A 17,624-nucleotide genomic window follows, 5' to 3' on the forward strand; every position below is an offset into this window, starting at 1 on the left:
CACAAACACTTTGAGGGCCAAAATGAAGTGTAATGTTATTTACCAAGTGGCAGATACAAAATGGAGTAAAAACTCCATAAATACCATCGTATTAATATTAAAAGAGGTTTTATTTTTTTAATATTACATTTATTGCGTGAGCCAAGAACAAAGACTGGAACAAATGTTGTTGTACCGTATACACAGTATTTTAATAACAAATTCCTTTTTGCCTCCTATTACCATCAAAGCACTTCTTAATGCCTATCGATGTTATCGAGTTGGGACTTGCTGTTTATGTAATATTTCAGAGCTTAAAGCTTTTTGCTTTATTCTGAAAATACAAAACAATATAGAAGAAACAAATGAATACAGTGAATGCACACAAAATACCTTAAAGATACATACATTGAGAATATGACACCACAAGTATCTAATTAGGATTTTGCTCTCTGTTGTGGTGTAAGTCTGATACCATTAGCTGGAGCTCAGCACAGAACTGTAGTGCACAGCTATATTATAGCGATTGCTCAAATACAGGTGTAAAAGGCTGGCTGTTAACCAGCTGTTGCAAAGAGAAACCAGATAAACATAATTTTACGTTACAAGTCCAACTTATACACCATTTTGTCAACAGGAGAAAGTTAATTCTCGTAGATACAATGACTGCTCTGGTCTGTCTCAGCCCTCTGTGTTCTTGCGGTACTGAAACTGAAGTTCTCATACACTTTGTTATTAAACACTATAGGACTGTTGTTGTCATTGGCTCTCAGTCTGGCACCTGCAGAGACAGACAAAAAAACAAAACAAAAAATAAAATTATTATCGTTAGTGAATTAAGTATGGTAGACCTGCACCACGTTATTTTGAATTTTGCTATGGAGTTACCATATTAAAACAGAACACTTGCTTCTCTTTGACATTTCTCCTGGTTTCACTGTGCTTTAGAATGCTTTTCTGTAATTTTTAGTGTGGCAGACCTTTATGTGAATATTTCTACCGATATTAAAATGTGACAAAGTAACTCATAACTCTTAAATAAAATGAAGGTCAGATAAACTATTTATCTAATACTTACTATTAACTATTTATATTTAGCTATATCACTATAAACCCAAAACAATAAGCTTTTATCAGTTCTATAGATGAAGTGATTTAATTATTAGTAATTGTGAGTATACTGTATGTGGAAAAATGTTACCTCTGTTATTCAGAAGCAGCAGGTGTCTGATAAACATCTTTGTAAGTAGGCATATAATGCAGAGAGCTTATCTTTATTATCACATCCTGCCAGTTTGGGACATTTTGAAACCAAGACCAAAGTTTTTTTGTTGAGGATGACAGAAATACTTTAGATTGCGATAAAGATTTGTTTTACTCCTGTGCTGAGAGTTAGGCTTATAGTTTTGGATTGAATAGATATTTCACCATGCAAGTCCTTTAAAGTTTGTGCTACACGAACCACTGAACACAGAAAGAGTTTCCTTTAGCTGATTATGTTACCTCGATAAACATAGATGTAGTATTTTGTTAAGTCTGGGCTGTATTTCTTCAGGATCACAGAGGTGAAATGACTGATCGGGACTCATGGCAGAGTGTGCGAAATCAGAACACATACAGGTAATCATCATTTCATTTACAGGTCACAGATGCAATATAGCATCACTCGTGAATAATTAATTTAGAAGATCTGATCTGTGCTTTTTTAAACATTTATTTGAGGAACCACATTCATTGATGTGCAAGCAATTTATTTTTTGAGTCCATAGTCTTAAATAATTACAATTATAAAGATGTCAGATCAAATCAATTTTATATATCAATACTTGCTAACCCTCTATATAAAGTCATGTTTTAAATGTCACTCAATCTCTGTATTTTCAGGTTGCTGGTGTAATTGCAGGGCAACCTGAAGACCAGTTAAATGTTCCTTCTGTCCTCTGACTGATTCAGCAGCGCCATCTAGTGGGGTCTGAAAATAACAACCTAATGTGCAAGATTTTCCTTGCTCAAGAAAAAAAAAATCTGTCCTGTTCTTTATCTTATTTCCACGGATTGTTCCTGTGCCAGGAAGAACTGCTTTTTAACTGACATCATGTACTGTAAGCTAAAGGGAAAAGCTGGTCACTGATATGTACATTTGACACAGGCTCTGTTAAACTGTTAAAAGCACAGTAGTGATAAAATTATGTAATTAAAGTTGTGATTTGTAAATTCTACATAATCCGTTTTCTCAATTATTTGTTTGCCTCCCTTTAATTATTTTTCACATATCATTGGTGGGGCAATGTTATTACCCAATACTGATTTGACTAACGTATTTCATAACTCATTACATAAAGGGGAAAAATGATCAAAACTGACATTACGAATTCCATCGCAAATAACAATTCTGTCCACGCTGTTTAACATATTTCAGATTACAGGAGCTCAGCATCTTCCAATACAATAACAGCAGTTGTCAGGTTCTTGCGTACAAACACCTCCTGTCTACATAACCTTATAAAACGATGTTCAGTGCCAATCAGGGGCGTAGCCACGGCTGGGTCTGGGTGGCCCAGACCCTCCCTGATTGTTCCTAGGCCTACCCAATCAGTCCAAAGTAATTTAAGATTCCCCCCCTCCCCCCTTGTTTGCGTTACATGATTTGCTTTTTAATGTTACGTGTTTGATTTTTTTCATCTTATGTGATTTGCAATTGGCTCGCTGTATCTTTTGTGACCGAGAAGAAAATTATGTAAATACCGTGGGGCGGTGCATGCGTAGCCGTAGCCTAATTAGCTATCGTTGTGGTCAGACCCTCTTAGAGCTATCTAGCGCTAGGTTTTTGGTTTATTAGCCAAGTTGGCAAAACAAATGCATATATTTACGTTTTCCAAAAAGCCGCCTGTAGATGACCAGACCAGTCCCGAAACAAATGAGACACATGAGATGCTACAGGCGTCTTGGGTTTTAAGGAGTACAGCCTGACTTCCCGAATAGTCCCTGTCAGTGCACGCGTTTGCTTGTAGCAGCTCGATACATGCTCGACCTACAAGTTTTGGAATGCTTGAATAAAATTAAGATAATATTGACGGATAGACGCGAGTGTGCATTTTACAGATAACTATTCAGATCGCCTCTAAATGCCCTGCAGTATTTTAAGTGGACGACGTTTACAGAGCTAAAATACATCCAAAGTATGTATTTGACGCTTTTATGAGCAATTAAAGGTACGGTGAATTGGTTAGCACTGTCATGCGACTATAACAATTCAGTGTTAAGTCTTGTGGAAAGTCACGAATTTCCAAATTAGGTGTCTTTGGGCATCGAAAATAGAATACTAATGTCGTGGGTTTCATACAAGTTTAAAAGCATCATGAAGGATCAAACAAGATCTTCAGAACTTAATATTTGAATACCTTCGCAGTTTTTGTTCTCATGGCACCTCACTCGATATTACCCTTGGGGCGATGCATTTACTCCAACCTCTGAAACCCATAGTGCACGTTCTTCTGGTACAGCATGTTACGCTCAAGTCCGCTGAATATTTATAGTCAAGGTAAGAAGGTAGAAGTTGCCCCCCTACAGAGCACAAGCGATGAAACCCACCTCATTTCGTTAGTGCTACGTTTGTACCGGTTCGTGCTGTTGAAAGTAATAACGCCTTGTTTTTCCGGTGATCACGTGACCATGCACGGTGACCTTTTTTGACCTCCAGTGACCCCGTCTGCCGAGTTCAAGCGCTCTGTTACAGTTCAGCTCATACCCTTAACATTGTAAAGACAATCAATATCCATAAACATATGAGCCTCCTTAGATGTGAATAATACTAAGACATGACGCATTAACCATCTATGACATAAACCTGTGGTTGTAATGTATGTAAAATCACCGTGATTGTAAGATCTGTGGTTTTTATTTTCCTAGGCACGTTTTCCTTTTCTTTCCCTACCGTGACACGGTGTTGCCAAACGCGTAACTGTGGGATACCATCGCGACAAGACCTCCGCAGCATGTCATGATAGGGACCCCATGTATAAGGCGTGTATATCGCGGCAGTGTATATCACGACTGGCACCTTGCCTCCATGCCATCCTGGCACCGCTGTCGCAACAAAGTTCTCATATCAGGACATGATATACCCAGATAGGACGTGTCGGGATATATGAACTTTGTGTCGCGACATGGGGTCAGCATATCCTGCCAGGGTAAATCCTATCGCAACATATGGACTCCATGTCGCGACATAGGGGCGGGGCATTTTGTTGGGGGGTATGTCATATCGCGACATAGGCATGACAAGTTTTGGTCATCGCGATATATGGGCTCCATGTCGCGACATAGGCATGACAGGTTTTGGCCATATCGCGATATGCAGGCTCCATGTCGCGACATGGGCGTGACAGGTTTTGGTCATATCGCGATATATGGGCTCCATGTCGCGACATGGGGGGGTTGGCGTTTTGGCTGGGCGGGTCATATCGCGATATAGGGTCTTTCATGTCACGACATGGGGGCGGGATATCGCGGTATGCGGCTTATGTCGCGAGATCGGGGTGGGGCGTTTTGTCGGGGGTACACCATATCGCGATATAAGGACTTAATGTCACGACAGTGGCGCCACGCCAGTCGCGATGGGTATCGCAATGTGATCGTGATGGGCGCACCTATCGGAGTCGTGAACGCGCTGTGGATGCCATGACATTCTTTGTCTGCTATTCAGTTTTGACCTCAGTGCGACTTCTCTTAGATTGATCAGTAATAGGAAACCAATGGATGTTACTGTATATCCAGCGTGCTCATACAGCACACATGGTTAACCGGGGCTACAGTATTTGGTCCAGGAAGAACATCCATCACCTGTGTATCTACATGTTCTCAGAACTTCCGCTGTGGCGCTGTACCCAATCAGAGTGTCGATTCTCACTCTTCACCCAATCACGGCCCGAGCTGTTCGGGGGTTTAGCCAATCACGGGTCTGAGAGCTGTTCAAGCCAGCAGCGCCAGGTGGATCGGCTTGGTTACTGTCAATAAGAAGCTGTTTTAAAAATGCTTTACTTATTTGCAAAGTTACTACATCGGCTTATTTTTTTAACTTCTTTATTGATTCACAATGCTTCGTACTCTTCGAAATAACTACATTTTTATTTGCATTATAACCGTCTCCGCTGCTTTCTGTAATGAATACAGTACATGGTATTTGAGTAATTGTAATCGTATATTTAGGGTAGGGGAAACACCTTCTGCTCTGTACTTCAAAAATAGAAATTTAAAGTCTATGATCATTATATTATTATGCTCGTGCTTTCAATTTTGTTTTTTATTGTTAAATTATACCGATCTTGAAACTAATACCTAAAAATTTTGCACCAGCGGTAATTTGGAAACTGGTGTCTCTTCACCAATGAAAGGAGTACACAAGCAATACATTTTCGAGAACGGTTAAAAATTAAAAGAAAACACCAAACCCAAAGAACAAACATAGTAACTCCTCCCTAATTGTAAGACTGTTTATTCGTGTAAAGTCTGGGGTCAACTGATCAAAAGATCGCAACCGAAAGATCTCAGGACAAGAAGGCACTATATTGAAATATATTGAAACATCCACCTCTTGGTAAGAACATGCAATTATTTGCTAGTGTTCGCTTTTTGAGACTACACCCGCAACTCTTCTGATTAGGGTATGCGACATTCGTGACAAATTTAATTTTCCTGCTCACAGAAACGCACAGAAGACACTGATATTATATGCAATATCCAGCGCCGCCCCCAACCGGGCAAACACAGGAACACAATTGCAGAACTGTTACTCTCGCACTGGTAACAGACACTTGAACTCGGAAGACGGGGTCACTGGAGGGGCTATATCTCGGGAACGAAAGCAGCACAAACCGGCACAAACGCAGCACTAACGAATGAGGGGGGTTTCATCGTTTGTGCTGTCTGTAGGGGGGGCAACTTCACGGAGCTCAAGGTAAACCCTGCATGGTATTTTAATACAATATTTAGGACGGATTTTGAATCTTGCGTTTTGCGTTGTGTTAATTGTGTTTTGCAAAAAAATATTAATTTCAGAGAAACTCGTAAAACTACTGAACAATCTAAAAGCAGGCATACGAAATAATTAGAACTGTTACAAGCAACAAGTGAACATGAGCTCTTACAGCTTTTCTTTAGCTAAAGACAAAGTCCTCATACGAGAAACCTTTGCAAACTAGCTGGCATTTGAACGGGAAATGGCCGACTCTCTAGACGAGATTATCGCCATATTTTCAATTCCAAGCCCCGACGCCTCCGTCTGGTCTAGAAGGCCAAAACCTCACAACAGAGTTAGGCACTGACTGTTTTTTTGTCTCTGTCCGCCGTGGCACAGTAGCGTTCGGCAGCCTAGGTAATTGTTGCTTAACCCGTGTGTGTGTGTGTGAGAGAGAGAGAGACGGTACGTACTGTATATATATATAAGGTTCCGCTAATTCTGCTGTTAGATTATACCGCTCGAGATTTGCATTGTAAATTGGAGGGGTGCCCCTATGCTGGCCAGTTAGAGCCCGGGCCACCCACTTTTGCACAGGCCCACCCCAAAATCAGTTCCTGGCTACGCCCCTGGTGCCAGTGTGTTAAAAAATAACAAATTAATCATAATCGATGAAGATAGTGCAAATTAAAAAGTCCATGATGTTTCAAGATGCCATGAATTCAGAAGTCAATTAATAAACAATACAATTCCTACTTAAATTCAAGTGGAGGTCAGGCTGCCTTGTGTTAGCAAAGAAGAATTGTAAGTTTCTAGTGTTTTGACTGGTTATTATAGTGTTTTGAGTTAAGGGTTAATAACAGTTTTGGGTAGCAGGTTATTGTTTCAGGGCAGTCTTACAGAATTGTACAAAGGCAACAAGCCTGCATTTGTTCTATGTGGATAAGAACCTACAGTACACAGAGTGCACACCTACTGTCTATGGTTCTTAAACAGAGTTCTGAACACAGACTCCCTCATCCACTAAACAGAATGGAGACTGGGACAGTTCAGCAATTGTTATAGATGTATTGTGGCTATTGTTCCCTAATGTTGGATTTCTGTTTTCTTTTTAGTGATGCTGTGCAGCATGGAAACTTACAGGACTGTGTGGGACACTGCTGGTGCTGTTTGTGCCTGTGGCTGGCTGCCCTACTTTGTAAAGCTCATCTCTCATCCTTTCTGTGTCAACATTGTTCATTGTCGAATTTTATGAAGACAACATACCCCTACTGTAGATGCATACTCTGACTTTATCACTTTCATTAAAGAGAAAAGGTATTTCCAAAAAGAGCAAACTATATTTCCTCATGAATGTTGTATTAACATCATTAAAAAAAAAACATTGGGCAACATTGTGGAGCAGTGTTCTATAACTGGAAGGCTGTAGGTTCAAAACCTTGGTGAGATTCTCTTGTTTTAACCTTGAGCAAAGTCATCTAGATTGCTCCAGTGTATAACAGTCAAGCTGTATAATTCGGAGCAAAAGTAATAACATTACCCCACCAATGCTATGTGGAAAAACTTTGGATAAATGTGTCAGCCAAGTCAATTAGAAACACCATTCTAAATATATGAACGTAGGTGAGGTTGTTTGATGCTCAATCACTAAGGTGAAATCTGAGGGCATTGTTGACTGTTTTTACTGATATAATGTGGGAGAATAATGTGAGACACAGAAGTTAGAAGGGGTAGAGAAAACATATCTCTGAGTAAAAAAAGGAAAATATGAAGTATGGAAATAGCTAACTGATACCATACAAGTCAAACATAGCAACTAACACTTTGAATTTAAAAGTAGAATTATTTGCATCCCAGAAACCTTAAGAAATTTTTGATTAAAAGTGGATTTAAAAATAATTTATTATTTTAATAGCTTCCTTCTGACCACTCACCAAGCCTTTTTGTCCTCCAAATTGATCTTTACATCTCCCACTCAGCAACACACCTCTCTCCCAGACAGACTAGCTCTGTGACTACTTTTTTCCACTGTGAAAGAGGTGCTTTTAAAGAGCAATGGAGATGCTGTCAACCACAGCCCACTACAAAATGTTAGAAATCTTTAACTTAGATAAGACGTTGCGATTTAAGATCGACAGCAAGGAAGTGTTGACCTAAAGCACATCACTGAAAGTATTTCCAGAACTTTAAAACAACAACAACAACAACAACTCAGAAATCTGTTCAGAAGTCAGGCTAATTATTAAAAGCTTAAGGAATTGTCGTACACGGAGTCCTTCATTTTTGTTTTGGTTTTGAATCCCTGACTTTAAAACCGTTTTGAAATTAAACACACAAAGATTTAGGCAGGTGTGTGGAAAGAGTTCCCTCTGAATGTGTGCTTTAAAGATGCTACTTGGGAAATCATCACTGTTGGGATTGTTTGAGAGAGCTCTCACAAATTTCTAATGTTTCTTTTTCAAATATTAAGTACAGCGATGTGTAAAACAAAGCACACCCTCTTAAGATTCTGTATTGCTGCATATTAAGACATCTGATCTTTACCTAGTTCTCACCTAATCCTATCAGTAGATAAATCTAACCTCATGTGCACCCTAACTGCTTCCATATCCATAAGAAGGTAATTAAAATCAGGTGCTGCTCATCAAGTGCACGTTTGGTTAATCAACAGGAAGTGCTTCCACCTATATATAAAATCATAAACTATGTCAGTTTGATCTGGAGCATTCAGGTTTGTGCTAATGCATCATGCCTAGGTCAAAGGATATCCGTGATGGTCTCAGAGAAAGAATCATTGTTGCTCATGAGTCGGCGAAGGATCATAAAGACATTTCCAAACAATATGAAGTCCATCATTCCACAGTGAGAAAGATAATTGACACATTCAAAAAGTTCAAGATGGCCAATCTACCCAAGAGTGGGTGTCCCAGCAAATTCACCCCAAAGATCAGACCAACTGATGCTTCTGGAAATGACAAGGAACCTAAAAGCTTCATCCATGGATCTACAGCCCTTTGTCAATATGGTAAATGTTAGAGTTCATGATTCTACAATTAGGAAAAGACTGAACGAGAATGGGTTTCCGTGGATTCCTCTGTCTACCAGCACGTTCTAGAAGAAAAGGTGAGTCCGCCTGTCAAACAGCTAAGGCTTAGCCATAAATGCATTATCCCAAACCAGTAAATCTACAACTGAATGGCTGAAAAAGAAAAGTACCAGAAAAGAAAAGAATTTTGGAATGGCCGAGTCAAAGTCCAGACTTCAACCCCCTTGAGATGCTGTGACGTAAAGAGAGCTGTGCATAAAGGAATGACCTCACCGAGCTGAAGCAATTTGGTAAGGAGGAATGGGCCACACTTCCTCCCAGGGGATGTGAGAGGCTGATAAACTCTTATAGGAAAAGTGTACTTCAAATTATTTCTGCTAAAGGGGGTTTCACACATTACCGAATCATGAAGTGCACCTACTTTTTCACACAAGGCTATGAAATGTTGGCTGTTTGATAAATAATGAAAAAGCAAAATTTGTGTGTGTTATCTGTCACAAAAGGTTAGGTTTATCTAATGTTAGGACTTGGTGAGGAATAGGTGAAGGTCAGATATATTTTAATATGTAAATCCGTATACATTTAAGGAGGTGTACTTTTTTTTCACATCACTGTACAAAACTGGTATCCAACTGTATTTCAGGGCAGTGACCAGAGATCACTGTGATCTATGTCCTAATGAGAAAGGATTGCAGCACTGGCACAGTATCATTGAAAACACATTCTAAGAGAGGCTTGAAAGACAACACAAGTGCAGATTCCTAAAGGCATATCTGATGTATAAGCCTGATATTTTTATATCATAGTGTGTATAGAAAAAATGACTTTAAAAAAGGCTTACGTTTCCAAAAGCAGAGAAAAAGAGAGCTTCCAACCACTATGCTTGTCAACAGACAGGCAGAGGTAACTATGATGATTATGAAGTTCAGGTTGCAGCAGTTCTTATCTGAAAGGCATGATAATGACATCAGAATATTAAAATAACTTAGTGTATCTTCTAATTTGTCTGCCCTTATGAGGGTTTGTCATGAAACTTGCAGAATTTGTTTTTTTTCCTATGATTTTCCCATGTTTAAAAATGATGAGTATTTACCAGTGTTAAGACAGTTTTCTATATTTGATCACACTGTTGTCATGATTTGATAGTGATGCATTGAAAGTTATTCTGCTTTTTTCATACAGTATGTACTGGCCCATTGGTGCTGGAGTGATACCTCCTGTATGGTCATAGTAGGTATCTCACTAATAACACCTTCCCGAGGAGCAGGCAGCTTCTATTTAACATATTTTCTTATAGTAAATTGTTGCTCCTTTGATAGTGCCTTCCTCCATCAGTGTCGGTCCAGGGTGTGGCCACCCCTTCCTCATTGACTGAACCTTACTATATCAGTGTCGGTCCAGGGTGTGGCCACCCCTTCCTCATTGACTGAACCTTACTCTATCAGTGTTCGTCGAGGGTGTGGCCACTTCTCATCACTTGTCATCAAATTCTTCATCGTTCAATGAAGATTATGATGCACTGCCGGTGTTGATCAGGGACATGTAACTCCAGTCCTGGCGAATTGTAGCATTTTCAGAATTATTAAAATTGCTTAATTGGGAGGAGTTAGCACACTTTTCAGATCTCCGCTCACTGAAAATTTAAAACTAAAAAACCTGCATCACTAAAGGTTTAGCAGAACCAGGGCTGCAGCCGGTCTAAATGAAGCTTTACGAAAGGATGCATCATCACACTGCACCTGTAGAGCCAGTGATCTGTCTTTGTGCTTTGCAGAATAAACAGGTATCAACAGCAATGCAGCCCTGCTCCCTCCTCTGGTCACAACATACAATATCTCACATCACGCCTTTGGTTCAATGTGTCACTAACCACTGTATATTAACTCAATAGGGTCCTAAATAAATAACACGATCTAGTTGAAAGAACTGAAAAAGAAGTTACAGCTAATCACTAGCAACCTGTGCATTCTAACTGAAAAGGAAGTCTCACATCTGAACACCACTTCTGTCAGCTGGACCTCAAGCCAGCTTCTTCCTTCCTGATGCCTTACAGCTCTGTACAGTTGTGCAAACCTCACATTCAGGTTTCAAGCTTTTATTTCCAAGTATTCAAAATCTGCATGAGGACACTTGTACTTTATTTCCCTTAAACAAGTTAAAAAGGGAAATTAATAAAAAAGTATTAAAATAATCATGTTTTGCAGAGGCAGGGGGAATGGAAACTGATCTGCACGAAAGACTGGGTCTTGTTTTTGGTAGTCTTTTGGGTACACTAACTTATTGGTACACACCCAAGCCACTCTGTAGTACAAGAAGCACCTACCTGTGATTTTATGAGGGACGCCACCTTCCTTGAGAATAATGGAATCATTATAGTAGCTTCCAGTACACTGTATAACATCACTCTCTTTCCAGTCAGGTTTGCAAAGAGTCAGGTAACCAGCTGCGCTGAAATAGGTATCATCTGATTGAACAGGGTCCTCGCTCTTAATGCCTTTATATATCCTTTCTCCATTTCTTGTCCAGGTGAAGTTCACTTCAGATGAGTCGAGGAACTTGAGCTTGCAGATCAGTTGCTTGCATGTACCAGAATTATTGCCAGAGGTGTTCAGGTATTCCAGCCTGATAACTGGGGAAGCTTTGGAAAACATATCACATCAGCAAACTTTCCACACAAATAGTACTTTTCTATCTTTAAACAAGTAACTATGCTGCCTGTTAAGAATTACATGGAAATCTGCAGACACAGTAAGGGATGTTATGTTATGTCATGTGACCATCATGTACAATACACTTTAAGGGTGATTCAAAAACCAAGTGAATTAATTCTAACTGGAGGCAAGGAGGAATCTTCTGTGCTTTTATTTTATCCTTGTTAGTAAAAATGTAATTTGTGTAGCTCTACAATACATAAAAAATAACAATATGATTAAATTCATATTCTATCATTTCTATTAAAAAGATACTCTGTTATAATCTTACACATAAAGGTATTTTAAGATTAATAAATAACAGAGATAGATTCTTACCTTTACTTGCTAGAAAAAAGAAACATCAGAAACTCATGCTTTAGAAGGAGTTTTTAGGAGTGGTAATAGTGTTTATATTCTGCACTGTACAAGAGATTACTTCTGAGAAAGTTTCCAAGGGTCTTCACCACTGCCGCAGAGCATGAAAGTGTTTTTTCTACCTTACCAGCGCAGTGAGGAACAGAGAAAGTGGCAGAGCAGCGCGCAGTTCCTGTAAGGGTCAGGCTATCTCAATTTCAGCAGAAGAGAAAAGAGGATGGTACTGTGTGAGAATAACAACTATTTCTCCCCCAACCCAAAAGAAAGACAGAAGTAGGTAGCTGGCTCAGAAGAGAGAAAAGATATTGTTGTTACACACAATAGCTATAAGAAGCAAACATAAAAGTAAATAGAAGTACCTTCGACCTGAAGAATGAGATAATCTGTTTTTTCTTCTGTTGGTGGAGGTATTTGTCTTGAAACGGTGCAGTTATATTGACCTGCATCACTGATCTGGAGATCATTCAGTTGCAGTTGGTGGTTCTCTAATATTGCCATTCGTTCCTTGCAGTTTTGCTTTGTGATATTGCTTTGGTCCACAATGTGTCCACAGATGGCCCTAGACGTTCCGACTCTTTTCCATTGAACTACAACCTGCGATGCTTTGGGAAAAGCAGTAGCTGATGAACACTGAAGATTAACTGTACTCCCAAGGTTTGCCCGGATGGTTGGAACGGCATCTGTGGTGTCAGAAATAACATAACATAATGCAAAACAAGTTCTTATTCTTTTATTTTCCTTTATCTTGCTGCCTCTCTCATCACTTCTTTTTACCAAGCCGCCTCTCCGATCGGGGATGATTTCAGTCTTTGAATGTTCTGGTTTCTTTTACGTTTCTTGTATTAGCTTTCAGTACCTTTCTGCATCCTGGGAACTTTAATGTAGAAGGTTCCCGGCTGCAACCACACTCGCTGTAAAATCCTTTGAGATGGGAAATGTCACGACTCGTACTTTCTCCCGTAAACGCCCTGGCATTCCCACGCATACTAAACTCCACACGCGCTCACCCAGGAATTAATGATCCAATCACGTGCCTCTCCCTTTAATATTTAAACACTCTTCACCGGCTTACCTACTGTACGCTCACTATTGAGAAGTCTTCCACAGCTTTCTCTTGTGCTCGCCACTATTCCCCCCTTGACTACCCAATCTGGTTCTTCTACTTTTGACTTGGCTCTTGCCTGACGACCTGGAATTGGAATCTAGGATTTACTTTTGCTCGGACTCCCTTCCTCATGGCTTCGCACAGGGGGTCCAACAGCTCACCCCTTTCAGAAACCCTGACAGCGTAGTAGAGGGACCAGAACCCAACTAAAATTGATCAGACAGATGGATCACAGCTTTTCACTATAAACAAGAATTCCCTGGTAACTTGGATAATTTTTGTGAAACTGATACTTATTCTACAGACAATGTTAAATGATAGACAAATGACCTGTGTTATTGCTAAATATATCGGTTAAAACTAGTCATGACTTCCGCTTTGTTCTAACTGGGCTCACTGTAAAATAACCTAGATATTTCCGTATGAATAATTCCAGTAAGCTAATAGTAACTGTCCTTCCTCGATACTCTTAATCCTCCTTTTAAAACTAAAAAATCAAGGCCTCTTCATGTTTCAGAAATGACACCATAATAAGGTTGTACAGTATATTATTTATAAATTAATTTCCAACTTTGTTTAATACCACATCTCTCTCAGCTTTAGATACCTAACTGGTGATGTATCCCTAACCCTCAAACTTTTTTATATCTGAGTCTGAACTCAAAAATGCAGTTCAAACCCTGATACAGTAATGATGTTCCTCCATGATTAATTGGGCAAAATGTTCTTTCAGTGCTTTCCCTGCTTTCCCCACACTTTTATCACATTGTTCTTTTGCTATCTGTTTTTCAAAAATATATATTTTATTTTGATTTATTATAATTAACCACACAAGGGAGGAAATTCAAAAATAATTACAGAACACAATAGACCACATTCACTCCTTTCAGAGACACACAATGTGCATTACAGGACTTTAGTTAAAAAACAAAGAGAAAGAAGAGGAGAAACATATTTAGACAAGGAAACATCACATAATATGAGCTACTTAATCAATAGCAGAGCACCAAGCCACCAACGTAGAGATAGACACTGAGTACAGCTGCACTGTGAACCTTTCTGATAGTAAAATATAATGTAAACATGCTGACTAAACACAAAAAAAACAAATAGTAAGCTTTGGAACTCCCCCAGAATACAGTAGACTTCTACACTGCAGTCTGTTCTTGCCTCTTACTTGTTAATTATTTTTAACTTGTATCCAAACAGAATACGAGTCCCTGCATTTTCTTTTCACAACAGAGAGACGGAGTCTTAAAGTAATGTTGGGTAATTCTTTTTTGTGACGCTTCGCAAGAATCGGAAACCAAATAAATGTTAGGGCTTGTCAAATATAATTATTTCGAGACTATTACAGTCTCTACCAGTCCTGGTCGACCAGCCCCGGTCCTGGCAAGCCACAATCCACAAGTTTGATGGTTGCCCCTAAATAATAACTAAGAACATTAACAATATTTTCTTTTGACATTATTTGGTAAATTTGTATTTTGACAGGTATTTTCTACTATATGTCCCTTTCCACATATCACAACTCATAGCCTGAAATCACTGTATGACCTGTCCAGGGCAAAAAAAAAAAGCTACATTTTGCAGCTTTAGAAAAAAGCCATAGTCTTACCTGTAAAAGAAGTAAAACTCCTGAAAACAGCATAGATGAAAAAAAGTGATAGTACCTGTGAACCCATTGTGACAATGAGACTTCAGCAGAACTCAAAGGCTTCCTGTATTGTGCTGACAGGCTTTCCTGCACCTTCTTCCTGTCCGTGCATTTCAGCTCACATCGCCCACCAACATCTTCACTGCTGTCATAGCGAGCTTTTACAACACTGCTAAACCCAGAACACAAAAGGAAATAAAATACGAGTTTCACTTCAAAGAAATTCAATCAGTATTTCAAGTTGCGTACGTGTTAGTGGGATGGTCATCAGTCTCGCTGGCAAAGTTTGAAATATTACATGTACTGTACCTAATATTGATTACTCCAGGGGTTCAAATGCACAGACATGACCTATATAATCCTCCCACAATGACCCATATAAATATATACAGTTAACATTCTTTCTGAGCACCTTTCTTGCTTCTGAAGTCCCTTTTTTCAGAATATGTAGCATCTACTGTATAGTATACTTTATCTGCTATACTGTATGGCTGTACATATTGTACTGTAACTTGCAAAAACACACATCACGATGCCTACTGTAAAGAGAAAGTGGAGTGATTAATCATCGTATCTCGTTATTAAATCCCAACTAGGTTTTTAGCTTTTATTAAAAACGAAAGAAGCGGAACATCTTGTTGGTAGGCAAAAAAGTATACACACTGGAGCTAGTCAATAGCTTTCCAACATTGTAGGGTTTTTTACACAAGAAAGGGATTTTTAAGTCTCAGAAAAGAGCACTATGGGATGACAAAAGGAACTGAAATATATTAGTTTCACTAAACACTATTATGTCCTGATCTAGCTTAAGCAGGATTCTATAGAGAGAGAAATACAGTTGTCTAGAGTGATTTCTCTAAACATTGTAATGCCAAAATTGACATGCTCATGCTTTGGGGTGCAACAACTTGGTTATGCAATGTTATTCCAGTGTCCATGAGTGAGGATGACTTTGAGGAAATGCTAATTGGAGTGTAAACTAGTCTTCCTCTAGAATGGGCCACAAAAAATAAGAGTGGGTGTAGTGGCTCTTTTGATAGACAAAACCTACTGTAACACTGAATTTCCTCTGTCTGCATAATACCTGCCTCTGATGTCCAAACACCAATTACAAAATTAACACTTTTAATAATTACAACAACAAGAATGATGCACAAAGCAAGAAAATGAAAAACATGTAATCATCTTTATTGCCTGCTAGCAAAAGGAAAGGACAGTTTTGTATATGCATACAAGTTTAGGAATAGGAGTAGTTGAAAAAGTCACAAACTAATAAGAGTCAATAAACAAAGCACAATATAAAATAACTGGTCATTTTCTTCAAATGAAGCAATTGAATAGTTTGCTAGTGGCTTTGATCTAAGACCCTTTACAAGTAGGTTATCTAGATATCTGATATCTTTACATTTCACATATCAGTAAGGAAAATAAGGGATTCTGCAGGTAAAGCAACACAAGGGAGCTATGTACACAGGCACCTTCTTTTCAACATACAGAAATCTATGTAAGTCATTGCATGTAACATGGGAACACTATGCACTGTACTTGAAATAACAGCAACAAAAAGGGGGAAAAAAACGTGGGAGCCAAGTCATATGTCCCAAAAAGAAACAGAAAATGATTTCCAATGCACTGTTCACTTGTTGACAAGATTGTGAAAGGGCTCCCAAATCCAGTACAGTATACATCTTTCCCCATCTTGACAACTAATCTGCTTGAGCTACAAGATCCGCTCACTGTTTCCTGTTAATCCCAGTCTCAAGTGTGGTTCACAAGGCTGTCCTACAGTGGAGCACCACTTTAGTTAAAGGCCTCTGCTTCCCCTTTGCCTCTGCTGTTATCAGATCAGTTTTTATGCAGTATTTATGTTCCCAGCTTTTGTCTATCTACAAACTAAACAAAGACACCAAAATTATTAAAGTGCCAGGTAATCTCAGCAGATATGAGTAGCTACTGTATGAGTCTGGCCTTGTAGTAGTATTGCTAGCTGAGGGTGATGACAGAATTTACAAGCGTTCAAAATCCAGTTTGGCTTTCAAAGTCTCCTGAAATAATAAAACAGTGACTCGTGCAGTAGTTCTAAAATTCCAGACAATCCCAGGGAATGGGAGACCTTTTTGTCTAAGTGTGTTTATGTGCGTGTTTGTAGAACTACACTGGCTAAGCACCGTTGAACACATTACTGTATTTCCATACAGAAACGGGGTGATTTTGTTCACGGTTAACACGTCTTTCTGCACAGCAGCATGATATTGGTCCATATGAGGACTAGTTTAAAGTAAGTTCTTGGTATGAGTAGCTGGGTTCAAGTCTTACACAGGTGAGGCAAGCCAGCACTAAGTAATGTGCAGACTGAAATACACAACCTTTGAGTTTTAGCTCCGTTTTCAATGGCGACAGTATAGACATGTTGGTGTTTGCTGTAGTAAATCTGTGTTCCTTCAGTGATGGGAAGGTGAGGAGGTGGTTGTCTTGGTGACGTATCTAAAGTACTGTAGAATCATCAAACTGTTAGGAAGCACAGCACTCAATTGTTAAATATTACCTAGAATTAACGAACAGGCCTAAATATACTTGACTTCGGTCCAATCCACTGCAAACAGAAAATATTTCATGATGTTAAAATAGGCCATGTTTAATTATATAAAGTAAAGCATAACCTTAATCTTAAAATATGGGGTATTTTGAAATCTAGATAAAAAACGAGGAAGCAGGGATTAGGTTTCAAGAGTTGTCTCCTCACTCTAGGTGTAAAGAGGTCACGTTGAAAAATCTTATTTTAGAAACAACTTCCATGTCCTTTGTACTGTAAG

The 17,624-nt window shown here is 39.1% G+C and overlaps 2 long non-coding RNA genes across 2 annotated transcripts in view; one reads left to right on the forward strand and one right to left on the reverse strand.

Annotated features, from left to right (window-relative positions):
- Positions 1 to 5,652: 5,652 nt before the first annotated feature.
- LOC148658047 (uncharacterized) lies at positions 5,653 to 7,272 on the forward strand. Its single transcript, XR_015940021.1, has 2 exons — positions 5,653 to 5,935; positions 7,051 to 7,272. It is a non-coding gene; the product is annotated as an uncharacterized LOC148658047 (long non-coding RNA).
- An 8,706-nt stretch (positions 7,273 to 15,978) lies between these two features.
- Positions 15,979 to 17,624, reverse strand: part of LOC148658048 (uncharacterized) — a 283,796-nt gene continuing 282,150 nt past the window's right edge. Inside the window, exon 2 of the long non-coding RNA XR_015940022.1 lies at positions 15,979 to 16,355. This is a non-coding gene — a long non-coding RNA (uncharacterized LOC148658048). The remainder of the gene's footprint in view (positions 16,356 to 17,624) is intronic.

The sequence above is a fragment of the Lepisosteus platostomus genome, chromosome 7 (genome assembly GCF_059453375.1).
Source record: "Lepisosteus platostomus isolate fLepPlt1 chromosome 7, fLepPlt1.hap1, whole genome shotgun sequence".
NCBI lineage: Eukaryota > Metazoa > Chordata > Actinopteri > Semionotiformes > Lepisosteidae > Lepisosteus > Lepisosteus platostomus.